Here is a 13,064-nt window from a genome sequence, read left to right as displayed (position 1 = left end):
CTGTTTCTTTGGTTCTGTCTTCTTCTCCTTCCTCTGTGCAGATTCGGTTTTCCCTCTTTTTCCCTACCGTGATCGGTGCTTGAGTTCTTCACTTCCGGTGAGGAATTCGCACCTTGTATTGCGGTGGAATCGATTCGATGATGAAGATTCGTACACGAATCTCTGAGAATTTGATGATGAATTTCGGTTAGGGTTCTGTTTTGTTCTTGAGAAATTTCTGTTTTTGATCTAACAGAAAAGAGAGAGAAAATGGGAATTTGTTTTTGGTGATGTGTATTGTAATGAATGGATCTGATCCATGTGGCACTGTGAACAGTATTTATAGCTGACATGTGTGAGTGATTGGACCATTAGAAAGCTGACATGTGGCATTGGACTTAAAATGAACTTTGGACCTTCCTGCAATTTTGTAAAATATGGGACCGGACTGCAATTTTAAAAACAGAACTAAAAAAAATATAAAAATTGGACAGTTTGGACTTAAATGCAATTTTTAAAAAGTTGAAGGATTAAAATGCAAAGTAAAAATAAAAAATGAATTAAAATATGTAATTTGACTAAACGTAAAGCGAAATAAAAAATAAAATCGACAAAACGGACTAAAACGAACCAATGGCCTAAATGAGGTACTTCAAAGTAACCTCTCTATGCCAAAATTTCGTGTGAAATGACCAAAATGCCCCTAGGGCTAAAAATGACCTAAACAGAATCAAATTAACTCGACACTGACTCAGATGCAAGTTTGAAATGAACTTAACAAGGTTTACTGATGAAATGTAAAAAAAACAATCTGAAAAGACTCCGAGACAGTCACAAGGATGAAAATGGGTCCCACTGCAGGAAATGACCAAAATACCCTTCTGTATGACTTCTTTGCAAATTTTGAAATAAACTGTAGAAAAAGCAATGTAATGATTCAGAGACACTTTTGAATGACTTACAAGACAAGTAAAGACATTTCGAAAGGTTTTATGGAAGAAAAACATAGGTAAAATTGTGATTGAAAATACTGCGAGGCAGAGACAATTTGAACTGTGCAGTTGAAATTTGATAATTGACAAAGTTTGAAATGAAATTGGGCCCAGTATTTTTAGGTCCAAAAACAGGGTATAACAGCTGCCCCTATTTAAGTTTCTTTGTCTGGAGAGTCAAGAGACGGAGTCTTTGGCTTGACAGGACGAAGACACTTAAATATTAGCATTTGCACTGTGTTTGGACGTAAAAATACGCCTACCCATTTTCAAATAATATGCATGCCATGCATCATTTGGATTATGAATGCAAGACCTCATGGGGATTGGAATTAACAAAATATGTCGTATCCATTGCGGGATTGGTAGACATAGACAAGATAACAGATAACAGGGTAGATAGGAGACTAGGAACAAATTGGACAGGTACAAGCTGCTCTTGGATTGAGCTGGGTACTTGACTGGGAATGAAACAAACAGACAACTGCGAGTTGTTCTTATGGATTCGAACTGGTAACTCCACAGGGGATAGAGGTTACTGGACAAACATGAGCTGTTCTTATGGATTCGAACTGGTAACTCACTTGGGGATATTGGAAAGTGCGAGTTGTTCTTATGGATTCGAACTGGTGACCCGACTGGGAAAAAGAGAAAATTGGCAAGTACGAGCTGTTCTTATGGATTCGAACTGGTGACTCGACTGAAAATATGTAAAATTGGCAGGTACGAGTTGTTCTTAAGGATTCGAACTGGTTACTCGACTGAAAGCAAGGCAAATAGACAGGTGCGAGCTTGTTCTTGGATGCGAACTGGTTACTCCACCGGAGACAAATACAAAATAGACAGGCGCAAGCTGCTCTTGGATCGAGCTAGCCACTTGAGCGAACAGAGACAGATAGGCGGGTACAAGCTGCTCTTGGATTGAGCTAGTCACTTGACTGAACGGAAACATATTGACAGGTACAAGCTGCTCTTGGATTGAGCTGGGCACTTGACCGATAACATAAGCAAATTGATAGGTACAAGCTGTTCTTGGACTTGAACTAGCCACTTGACCGAACATAAACATATTCACAGGGGATTGGTTTGTTGACAAAATATAGATTGAGATTGACTTGACGTCGATTTGAATTGAAAGGTAGAAATTGACAGATATTATTGGCTCACAAGGTTTTGACAGAGAACCTGACATGAGTATCGAATTGAGACTGATGTTGACATTGAAAATGCAATATGCACGGATGATATAACAGTTTCATTAAATGCATGGGCACGTAATATGCATGTATGAATGCTTGTAATGCATGACTGTTGGCATTTTGTAGGCACGACTTCACGGGGAAGACAAGACATCAGAGTATTGGGCACGTAGTGGCTCGTGCTATATTACACATTCTTGGAAATCCTCTTTGGAGATGACGTCGTTGGGAGACGTATCGGAACCATGGCTGAGGGCAGGTAGGTATGCAACTCGCTGGGGATAGAATCTCGGAAGACTCTACTGGGAATAATGCCGGATGTATCGTGGACGTCGCACCTGTGGTCAATGCTTTTTTGCATGTTATTTTTTCAATTTTCATTCATTCATTTTTTGCATCCCATTTTTGCCTGGATCGCCCTTTCGGGTTTTCGATCCACCGGGGAAATAAATTCTTTTCAATGCCCCATTTTTGCCTGAACTGCCCTTTCGGGTTGTCAATCCAGCGGGGTGCTCATTTTTGCCTAAGCCGCCCTTTCGGGTTTTCAACTTAGCGAGCCTATTCATTTTCATGCATTTTCATTCTGTCTTTTCATTCTTGCCATTGACCACAGACTATCCTGGAGGAGAACCTGCTTGTAACATATATTGAAATAGACATCAACATACTCTCGCTCATGCATGTTTCATTTGAATGTACCCTGTTGCTCAGGTTTGCTTTTCAAAATAGACAAAAGTTTTCAATTTTCAAAAATGTTTGTTTCAAGCATTGTCATTATCAAAATGGAAGGAAAATGTTTTGTATATAGCTTTGAAAGTAGAAGAAAATAGAGTTTTCAAACAAAAGCAAAGGCTCAACTTGATGTATAAGAGTGGTGGTCAGCCAAAGGCATGACTCCACGGATTCACAAAGCTTGGAAAATGGTAATTTTATTGGTTGGTGGTACATTGAACACAGTAATCATGACATCTCCTAGAAACTTTGAATTCGCAAGCATAAGAGCTTTTGATGAAGACGGTCATTAACAGCTGCAGATGCCCCAAGGGGGACGGTGGTTGGCCAGGTATAGCTACTTGCCTTTTGTTTCAATCTCATTTTTGCATGAACCGCCCTTCCGGGTTTTCGGCTCATCGAGACGCTCATTCTTGCCTGAGTTGTGTACAATCTCAGCGAGCTTTTCATATTTGTTTTTTTTTTGTCCCTTATTTTTGCCTGGACCGCCCTTTCGGGTTTTCGATCCACCGGGAAGCGCATTTTTGCCTAGGCCGCCCTTTCGGGTTTTCGACCTACCACGCTGTTCTTTTCATATTTCTAGGCAAAGTATTTCTTGACTATATCGGCATTCACTGGATTTGGAAGTTCTACACCATCCATGTGTGTAAGGATTAAAGCACCACCGGAGAAGGCCTTCTTGACAACATAAGGACCTTCATAGTTAGGCGTCCACTTGCCCCTTGGGTCGGGTTGCTGGCTTATCCTCCTTTTCAATACAAGTTCCCCTACCTTGAATTCTCGAGGATGGACTTTCTTGTCAAAGGCAGTCTTCATTCTTGCTTGATATGATTGTCCACGAGCCATGGCCTCCATGCGTTTTTCCTCAATCAAATTCAACTGATCATACCGGCTTTGGCACCATTCAGCCTCGGATAACTTTGCTTCCATGATCACACGGAGAGATGGGATCTCCACTTCCAAAGGAAGAACTGCTTCCATACCATATACAAGAGAGAAAGGAGTTGCCCCGGTTGAACTGCGCACGGTAGTACGGTAGCCATGCAGAGCATAGGGTAACATCTCATGCCAGTCCTTGTAAGTGGTTACCATCTTCTGGACAATTCTCTTGATATTCTTGTTGGCGGCCTCAACTGCACCATTCATCTGAGGTCTATAAGGAGAAGAGTTATGATGCTCAATTTTGAATTCTTCACAAAGAGCTTGCACCACATTGTTGTTCAGGTTGGTACCATTGTCGGTAATAATCTTGCTGGGAACACCATATCGGCATATGAGGTTGTTCTTGATAAACTTAGCTACCACTTGCTTGGTCACATTGGTATAAGATGCTGCTTCAACCCACTTGGTGAAGTAGTCAATCGCCACCAAGATGAAACGATGACCATTTGAAGCCTTCGGTTCAATCCTTCCAATCATATTGATGCCCCACATTGAGAACGGCCATGGGGATGACATAACATTGAGGGCATGCGGAGGCACATGAATCTTATCAGCATAGATTTGACATTTGTGGCACTTTCTGGCGTGCTGGTAGCAATCATGCTCCATGGCCATCCAGTAGTAACCTGCTCGTAACAACTTTCTTGACATAGTATGCCCTGTAGCATGGGTCCCGAAGGTACCGTCATGTACATCATGCATCAACTGCTCTGCTTCATGTTCATCAACACATCTTAACAATACCATGTCATAGTTCCTCTTGTACAGAATATCTCCATCTAACAGGAATCTACCGGCCAATCTTCTCAGGGTCTTCTTATCTTGTTTGGAAGCACCCGGCGGATATTCGCGGCTTAGCAAGAACTGCTTGATGTCATAGTACCAGGGTCTATAGTCAACCACATTTTCACCAGCCTGATCGATCACATCCCCAATAGCAAACACATGCGAAGGTCTTTCAAGGCGCTGCACTTTGATTACTGGCACATCATTCCAATGGTTCACTCGAAACATGGAAGATAGAGTAGCAAGAGCATCAGCCATTTGGTTCTCATCACGAGGGATATGGTGCAGCTCAACCTTTGTAAAATATGTCAGAAGACGTCTCGCATAATCACGATAAGGAATCAACTTAGCATGGTGTGTCTCCCATTCGCCTTTTATCTGATTGATGACGAGCGCAGAATCTCCATAGATGTCGAGGTGTTTGATTCTCATGTCAATTGCTTCCTCGATCCCGAAGATACATGCTTCATACTCAGCCATATTGTTGGTACATTCGAACAAAATTCGGGCGGTAAAAGGAATGTGATGCCCCTGCGGGGATACAATGACTGCCCCAATTCCTTTGCCATAAGCATTGACAGCACCATCAAAGACTAAACCCCACTTGCTATTGGGATCTGGACCTTCATTAATCAACGGTTCGTCGCAGTCTTTGGATTTCAAATACATGATCTCTTCATCGGGGAAATCGAATTCAATTGGTTGGTAATCATCAAGAGGTTGATAAGCAAGGTGATCGGCAAGAATGCTGCCTTTGATTGCCTTTTGAGTTTTGAACACAATATCATATTCAGACAAAAGCATCTGCCAGCGTGCAATCTTCCCAGTAACGGCCGCTTTCTCAAAGATATACTTTATCGGATCCATTCTGGATATCAGCCAAGTCGTATGATTCACCAAATAATGACGCAGGCGTTTGGCAGCCCACGCTAGAGCACAACAAGTCTTCTCTAGCATTGTATACCGAGTTTCACAATCGGTGAACTTCTTGCTTAGATAGTAGATAGCATGCTCTTTCTTTCCGGTTTCATCTTGTTGACCAAGTACACATCCCATGGATTCATCAAATACTGCCAAATACATAATCAAAGGCCTTCCTTCCACGGGAGGGACAAGGATAGGTGGTTCCAGCAGGTAATTCTTGATGCTATCAAAAGCTTCTTGGCATTCATCATTCCATACAACAGGCTGGTTCTTTCTGAGTAGCTTGAAGATCGGCCCGCAAGTTGCGGTCATGTGAGATATGAATCGGGAGATGTAATTCAAACGTCCCAAGAAACCTCTGACTTGCTTCTCTGTCTGTGGAGCTGGCATTTCTCGGATGGCCCGGACTTTTTCAGGATCGACTTCAATGCCCTTTTGGCTGACAATGAAGCCTAATAACTTTCCGGACCTGACACCGAATGTACATTTGTTGGGATTCAATCGCAGCTTGTATTTCCTCAACCTTTCAAACATCTTTGTCAAATATTTAACATGCTGCTCCTCATCTGCTGACTTCACAATCATATCATCCACATATACCTCGACTTCTTTGTGAATCATGTCATGAAACAGAGTGGTCATTCCCCTTTGGTAGGTAGCACCAGCATTGATTAGGCCGAACGGCATCACTTTGTAACAGAAGGTACCCCATGGAGTGATAAAAGATGTCTTTTCTCTATCTTCAGGAGACATTTTGATTTGATTATAACCGGAAAAACCGTCCATGAAGGAGAACACCTTAGATTGAGCAGTATTATCAACAAGCACGTCAATATGAGGTAATGGGAAGTTGTCTTTCGGACTGGCTTTGTTCAGGTCTCTGAAGTCAACACACATCCGGACTTTACCATCCTTCTTTGGCACAGACACAATATTGGCAACCCATTCGGGATACTCAACTGTCATGAGGAAACCCGCATCAATCTGCTTTTGAACTTCATTCTTGATCTTGAGGGCCATGTCTGGATGAGTCCTTCTCAATTTCTGCCTGACGGGAGGACATTCAGGCTTGGTAGGGATCCGATGCTCCACGATCATAGGGTCTAGACCTGGCATATCTTCATAGGACCATGCAAAAATATCCGGATATTCCCGGAGGAGTTGGATGATCTTCTGTTTAACCCCTTCCTCTAGGGTAGCACCAATCTTGATTTCTCGCTTGTTTTCCTCGGTACCTATGTTAATAAGCTCAATCTCTTCCTGGTGAGGCTGAATGGCTTTCTTTTCTTGCTCAAGTAACCGAGTAATCTCATATGGTATATCATCACCTTCCTCATCTTCGGCTTCATACACAGGGGATTCAAAATTTGGAGGAACCGTAGGATTACTGTGTTCAACGGGTTTATTATGGTTCAACCTGCATATAATGATTGGATGATTTTAGAAATAGTTTTTTTTTCATGCAGATTTTTGAAATTAATAAGAAAAATACAGACGTTTTGGTTTTTTCTGGCATTACCATTGTTTCCAAGAGAAAAACCCTTAAAAAAAAAAAAGTAGTCGTGGAAGAAACGACAAAATTTTATTAATCAACGGCAATGCCGAAACAAACATGCCCTTACAGAAAATATCACTCTCGCTTTGGGCAGAGCGAGAGGATTGTTATTTTGAAAACAAAGCACTAAAGCAACAAGACACATTACTCAGAAACATGCATGATTGAAGGAATGTCAATGGCATCCCAATCTGTCGCAATGCCTCCTGGTGTAACAAATACAGGCCTGAGACCAGATCCAGTGGCTTCTTCAGAGATAGCATTAACAAACCCTGCACTGTGGAAGACTCCCGAGGAAACCCTTGATGACGGAGAGAACCCGAGACCTTCTTTACGCTTGTTCTCACAGAGCTGTATCATCTTGCCCCAGCCGGCAGTCTGACCTTCTTGGATGGCTCTCTGAGCATCTTTCAATGAAGCCATAGCAGCCCCAGCTTCCTTAGGCTCTGCACCTTCAACGGTCAAACCTTGGAAAGCAGTCCCTTCAGCAGACCCTGCTTCAATACAAGAAAAAGAAGACAACTGGCTGACTAAGTATGCTTCTTCACCATGGATTGTAACGAGTTTTCCATTCTTTACAAATTTCAACTTCTGATGTAAGGTGGAAGTAACCGCACCTGCATCGTGTATCCACGGTCTTCCCAACAGGCAACTGTAGGATGCATTAATGTCCATCACTTGGAAGGTAACCAAGAAATTCTCAGGGCCAATAGTTATCGGCAAGTCTATCTCTCCCAGCACATTCTTTCGAGATCCATCAAAAGCTTTGACCAAGAAAGTACTTCTCCTCAACGGGGTCCCATGGTAGCTCAACTGATCTAGAGTTGTCTTGGGCATTACATTGAGAGAGGAACCGGTATCCACCAACACATTTGATATCATGTCTGATTTACAATTCACCGAGATGTGCAAAGCCAGATTGTGACCCTTTCCCACTTCTGGCAACTCTTCTTCACTGAACCAGAAGTTGTTACAAGCAGTAATATTTCCCACTATGCCGCTGAAACGGTCTACCGTAACTTCGTGGTCAACATAAGCCTGCTCCAGCACTTTCAACAAGGTATTCCTGTGAGCCTCAGAGCTCAAGAGTAACGACAAGACAGATATCTTTGAAGGAGTTTGCAGCAATTGATCAACGATCTTGTAGTCGCTCCTCTTTATTATTCTCAGAATCTCATCTAAGTTTGAATCCTCTATAGATTTGCCGGACTGGTTCACATCTGTAGCAATGGGTGAAACAACGGTTGGAGTTGCCTCTTCAACTGGTGGAATGGTCGGCGTAGCTACTTTCTTCTGAAATAATGGCGGACGAACCTTCCCGCTTCTCAGCGCTGCAGAAGTTCCTTCGGCGATATTGCTTACTGTGGCAAAGGAGGCTAGAGGCACCTCTACTCCATTTTCTATCATAGTAGCATTGTATTTATATGGCACTGCCTTGTCCGAAACATAAGGAATTGGTCCTGGCAACCTTATCACCAAAGGCTCAGCATTCTTCTTCAAAGGTACACTCTTGACAGGCGGATCGTGAAAAACTGGCACAATCACGCAAACATCACTGACGGTCAGAAGATTATCATTCATCAAACTTTGGATATCGCCTTGAACAGCATGGCAACCCAAAGGATCACGGAGGCATCCTAGACACTTGGCATGATCATGGCTGAACAGAGAAGCTTTGCACAGCTTGATGTGCAGAGGCACCAGAGGAGTTGCGACGTTGCGGACATCAAGTCTAGGAGCTTCCTCACACACTTCGATCATATTCACAGCGGCATGATTTGGAAGAGGATTGTCGAGGACGTGTGGGACATTATTCTCAAAAGTCAGTTTCCCTTGATCAATGAGCTTCTTCACGATATACTTCAAAGCATAACACCCCTCGACATCATGACCTAAGGCACCTTGATGAAAGTCACATTTGAGATCAGACCTGAACCTTGGAGGCAACGGATCAGGTGGTGGCTTGCCCTGTCTAGTTGTACAATGCCCTCTCTGGAGTAGAGTTGGAAGGAGTTCTGCATACAACATAGGTATAAGAGGAAAAGTTGGTCTATCATATTGCTGCTGCTGCTGCTGTTGAACTGGCGGTTGACGTTGTACCTGTTGAGCGATGGCATTGACAGGAACCTGAGGTTGGCCGGGTGGCAAAGGGTACTGATGATAAAATGGTGGGAAGAACGGATGCTGAGAATACGGCATATATGGGTATGACGGAGGCATTTGAGCTGCATTGATAGGTGCAACAGTAGCCATAGATTGACCGGCTCCGGCTGACACCATCCCCACTTCCGTTTCTTTCTTCTTGTGGTGTCCATTACCATACCTCTTTGATGCGCTCGTAGAAGATTCAGCTTTCTCAAACACAATGATTCCATCCCTGACTGCTTCCTCAAGACGGGTTCCCATGGTGACCATCTCCGAAAAGTTGTTCGGGGCAGCGATGATCATCCTCTCAACATAATCTTTCTTCAAGGTCTTTAAGAATGTCTGGGTCATTTCTTCTTCATCTAAAGCAGGAGTGATACGGGCAGCTGCCCCTCTCCACCTTTGCGCATATTCACGGAAACTTTCCTCCTTTTTCTGAGATAGGGACCTGAGGGACTCCCTATTCGGCTTCAAACGAGTGTTAAACCCGTAGTGGCTCCTGAAAGCAGTGGCTAGCTCATCAAAAGTATGGACATCATCTTTGCTCAGACTAGTATACCACTCCGCAGCATCTTCCATCAGACTGTCTTGGAAGTAATGGATCATAAGGGGATCATTGTCTTTGTAGTTGCCCATCTTCCGGACATATTTGACAATATGATTTTGAGGACAAGTCAGCCCGTTATACTTGTCGAACTCCGGGACTTTGAACTTTTTTGGAACATCTACCTTCGATACCAAGCAGAGATCCTGGGTTTTAATGGAGTCTCCATTTCCCCTGTTGGCCTTAATTTCCCGTCGGAGCTCTTTGGCAAGTTCTGCCATTCTCTCTTCCATAGTTCCGGTGGTGGCAATACTCCCGTGGTGCGCATTAGCATGGACAAATAGAGGCACCGCATTCACAATGGGCTCGGTAACAGTTGTTGCAGCTTGAGTCAAGGCGGTACTAACAGGAGTTAAGTTTGCCCCTGGGATTGGGCCGTTGTTGGTAGTACCAGAGGTCCCTGCCCCTGTATTAGCAGTATAGTACAGCGGAAGTCCGTAAGGATACCCGGATGGCATGATAGAGCGGGGATCAGTTGTCACGGTAGGAGTCACATTTGCAGCTGTAGAAACTACAGGAACTGGTTGTTCCTGAGCAGCCAACAGAGCAGTCATAGCATCATGAGCTTTGGCCAATTCCTCCCTTAAAGATGCCAATTCGGTACGAAGCTGCGTGTTCTCTTCTTCCATAGCCCTTTTCTTTCTTCTGTGTTCTCTGGTTCGATCGATTCTATCAGGTTCGTAAACTCTCTGAGCACGAGCCACTTTTCACACTGCGGCAGAGAAACCAGGAGCTAGTGAACACTTGGAAGCCTTTGTGACCAATGCATGATGCATATGATGCATGATATGCAAATGCAAATGCGAAAGACTTATTTTTTCATCGAAGGAATTTTAAACAAATTAGAAATCTTGCAAATAATCAAAACTACATAGCACTTTCAAAAGGAAGATTTTGAAATTTCAACAAGATAAACAGATGAAGCCCTCAAGCATAGGAAGTAGTCGGAAGATCATCGGACTCGGAATCTGAATCACAGTATCTGTCAAAGAAGTCTCGTCGTCCTCTGGCTCTCTTGGAATCCCTCATAAGCAGCTCGTCTTTCTCTTCCAATTCCTTCCGGGCCTTAGCTAGTTCTTTCTTCAACATTAGATTCTCATGAGTCTTCTGCTCATCTCTACCATCCAAAGTCATGATTAGATTCTCGGCTTGATTGTACCGAGCTTTCCACACTTGCTTCTCACGACTCTCCATAGCTAGATGCTCCTGATACATATCCTGAGTCGCGGGAAGTAGAGGTAAGGGCATAGACGGAGTGGATGAAGACACGTATCTCATAGCTGGATAAGGCATACCGATCTCCTCAGCTCGATCTATCACCCACTGAGTATAGGCCTCATGAGCAACACCGGATCTCACACCTAGATGCTTCACACTCTTCCTTCGAACCTTGGACCAAGCATCCATGAAAGCTTTCCTTTGTCCGGTAGGAGCATTCGCATAGAAGAAGAACTCTGGAGATGTAGCAAGATTGATGGGCTTCGACTTCATAGGAAAACCAAACTGTCTCATAGCAAGCTCGGGGTTGTAGTTAATTCCTCCACGAGTACCAAGAAGAGGTACATTGAGAAAGTCTCCACAACCCATAATGATTTCCTTCACCTGAGCGGCCGGAGTGAGCCAGACGACCTCATTAGGAGTGAGAGCCATAATCCGCTGAGAGTAGGACCAGTTCTCCGAGTTATCATGGAAGGAACTCGGAAGGTGCGAAATAAACCACCTATACAAAAGAGATGTGCAGCAAAGAATATACCCACGGCCCTTGAGAGTCCTGTCATGAATGGCGTGGTAGGTATCCGCTAGCAAAGTAGGAACCGGGTTCTTGGAATGAAAGATCTCAATAGCATTCATGTCCACGAAGCTGTCGAGGTTCGGAAAGAGAATGAGCCCGTAGATAAGCAAAGCAAGAATAGCCTCGAGTGTATCCTGACGAGTAGTACCGAGATTAGCCTGATCAAGAAGATACTTCGAAGTGAACCCCCGGATGTGAGATTTGGTAATAAGATGGTTGGAGACCTCGGAAGTCTTGAGGTAGAGATCCTTAGCAATAACCAGAGGAGGAAGAGAAGTCCCGGGACCGGTGAAAGGCGTCTTCTCGGCTATAGGTAAACCCACTAGATTGGAGTAAGCCTCGAGAGTAGGAACCAACTGGAAGTCCGGGAAAGTGAAGCAACGGAAGCTCGGATCATAAAATTGCACCAGAGTGTGCACTAACTTCTCGTCCACATCGGTTCGGAGCAAAGTAAGCAATCCCCCATACCGGAGTCGGAACCCTGTTTGACTCTTGACCTTGAGTGCCAACTCTCTCAAACTAACCAAATCCACTTCCTTGAACTTGTAGCACTTAGTCTTCTTCATACCTGTGATTATTTACAAAAATTTCCATTTGTTTAAACCCTTCGATGAATGCATGAAAAATGTTTATGCATGAATGCATGTATGCATGATTGTGTTGTTTAGTTACAATGTGGGTTGAGATTCAAAGTAACAAGGCCACGGATGGACACGGCGTCCGGTGAACTAAGGCTTTAGATAGTAGTAACCATGGTTCTAACACAGTTCCCAAACTGCAACCTCTCTCACATATATCATGGTAGTACAGGACGACACCCGTTCCATGTTTATTTGTGAGAAGGTCTAGCTTGAGTGTAGTATCGCGTGACGACTAAAGTTTGAGACAACACTCAATTTAGCCACCGCACTACGTCCTAAAAAGGCTAGGATGGGTTTGGTAACTACGGTTCATAGCTTCGTCGAACAATTGAAAGTGAAGTGCCTAAGCATGACAACACACGCCAACAATATCACCCTCAAAATGCCTCAGCTATGTGAGATTGATCGCATAATCCAATACACGAGGCAACCCCCGGATCGAATTGTCGATTATATCTCTACCTAAACATAAGTTCACTCAGCCCGGGTATAGGACTTTTGATATTCTCACCCCACACGTCAAATGAAAATAAACAAGTATTCACATATGTAAGCAATAAAACAAAGCGTAAATATAAACTAAGGAAAACTAGGCGCGACCCGCTAAAAAGATTCCCCAGTGAAGTCGCCATTTCTGTTATCATGGTTTTTGGGTGCCAAGCCATTAATTGGACTTGAACCTTTTGACCGTTGATATTCTCTATTTTTTCTTGGGAAGGGCAAAATTGAGAAAAACCCTTAGATTCTAAGTTCGGGGGTCGTTTTCGCTACGG

The sequence above is a fragment of the Medicago truncatula genome, chromosome 3 (genome assembly GCF_003473485.1).
Source record: "Medicago truncatula cultivar Jemalong A17 chromosome 3, MtrunA17r5.0-ANR, whole genome shotgun sequence".
Classification (NCBI taxonomy): Eukaryota; Viridiplantae; Streptophyta; class Magnoliopsida; order Fabales; family Fabaceae; genus Medicago; species Medicago truncatula.
This window is presented reverse-complemented; position numbering follows the sequence as displayed.